The sequence below is a fragment of the Suricata suricatta genome, chromosome 8 (assembly GCF_006229205.1).
Source record: "Suricata suricatta isolate VVHF042 chromosome 8, meerkat_22Aug2017_6uvM2_HiC, whole genome shotgun sequence".
Taxonomy (NCBI): Eukaryota; Metazoa; Chordata; class Mammalia; order Carnivora; family Herpestidae; genus Suricata; species Suricata suricatta.
The window spans coordinates 50444204-50446133 of record NC_043707.1 but is presented as its reverse complement, the minus strand read 5'-3'; positions in this window follow the sequence as shown (position 1 = coordinate 50446133).

Sequence of the window (1930 nt, the reverse complement as noted above, 5' to 3'; positions counted from 1 at the left end):
GCCTTTCTCTCAATTTTATTCAGTGGAAAGATAAACTAAGTTTTAATGTCATTTTTTAAGATTTAAGCAACATTTATTTCTCCTCTTTAATAAATAAGGAAATTCGGTCAGCTGCTCTGTCATTGTGTGTCCTGCGATCTTTCTCTTCTGTTTAACTTAAAACATAGAACTGTGTTCATTTTCCCCTCCTTCAGATTATAAATCTTTAAAGGATCTCAAACCCTTCCCAGGAATTTTCAGTGAGAGAGGCTTCAGCCTCCCTGGGCAGTTCTTGAAAAGTTGCACTCCTGTTTGGCTCCTCGGCTTGCTGCAGTTTGAAATGAGAAGTCGCTGTCTTCAGTGACTATAAGCCAGACCTGTTACCATTGTATGTACATAGTCCAGTTGCTTGAATGGAGGGGGACAGCAGGAAGGACACTAGTGGTATCTTTTTATTGGTGTGTATTGATTCCTATTCATTTGTATTTGTACCCTATTTCTGTAATCATGGGTAAACAGTGGCTGCTCTGACTCAACTGGGTGTCGGAACTCTGCTTTCTTGCATTTAGAAAAAAATTTTTTAATGTTTTTTTAAATTTATTTTTGAGAGAGAGAGAGACAGCTTGAGCAGGGGAGGGGCAGAGAGAGGGAGAGACAGAATCTGAAGCCAGGCTCCAGGCTCTGAGCTAGCTGTCCGCACAGAACGACGCGGAGCTTGAACCCACAAACTGCGAGATCATGACCTGAGCTGAAGCCGGACGCTCAACCAACTGAGCCACACAGGCGCCCCTTCTTGCATTTTTAGTGCTTCCATTAATCCCATGTAATCTTGAGTAGCAGTGACAGTGAACCTTCAAGTTCTTTGCTAGACTGTAGCAGTAGAGAGAAATCTTTCATTATTTTTGCTTGCTAGCAACTTCTCCAGCATCTGGGGTATTTTTGAAAGTTAGGACGAAGCAGGAAAAGGAAGGAAGGAAGGATAATTCTACTTATTTGGCACAGTTATACCTACTGCCTCCCTTCCTTGAGTAGTACAGTAGACACAGCAGATGTTAATTACCTACATTGAAAATTGAGGTCTGCAGAGAGGCTAAGTGGCATACCAGTGTCACACAGTTGTTACTTTTTCCAAATAGGGACTAGACTCCATATCTCCTGAATCCTGGGCCAGTGTTCTTGCCTCACACCATGGTAGGTTTTGGCGGGCTAACGCTGTAAACCCAGATGCTCAAACCTTTTTCTGCATAAAGGGATTCTGAAAAATGCTCAGATGTCTCGTGTGTGCTTCCTTAGCTTCAGGTACATCGTCATCAGATCAAGGGTACATTTATAGTCAACCTCAGCAGGCCCCGCCTCTCCTTGTGATCATATACATAGGTATCAGAATCACCAGAAGGAGCTTGAGAAATTACAGGTTCCCAGGTCCTATCTCTAGAAATGATTTAGTAGGTTTGGGATAAGGCCTCAGAAAGTATTTTCAAAAGCTTCTCAGGATTACAGTTTGTGTTCTATAACCTTTTGAGGTACAACTAGATTTAGGAACCACTGGTATAAACTACCTAAAAGAGGCGCTGACTCTTAGAACCTGTGCATCGCTGCAGGTGAACGGTGGGCCATCTCCGACCTGCGGCGTGCGTCTGTGCTCCTCACAGGAATTTACATTGGCTTCAACTTCAGTTTGGTCACCCCAGGCCCCTGCCCCACCCCCGAGAAACATTTGTGTTCTTTGTATAGATAGAATTCAGGGGCCTCTCAGGGCCACATGAGAGTTTTGAAAGATTAGAGGGTTCTAAAAGTTTCCCATCCCTTTCCGTGTTGAAATAGAAGCTGTCATTAGTACTATAAAGAGAAAGTGGACTAGGTGACCACTAGACTCCTTTGAACTCTTACGATTATAATACTCTTTTCTGAAAGGGAAAATGGCAATGCAGCAATCCCCCCACCTTTAGCT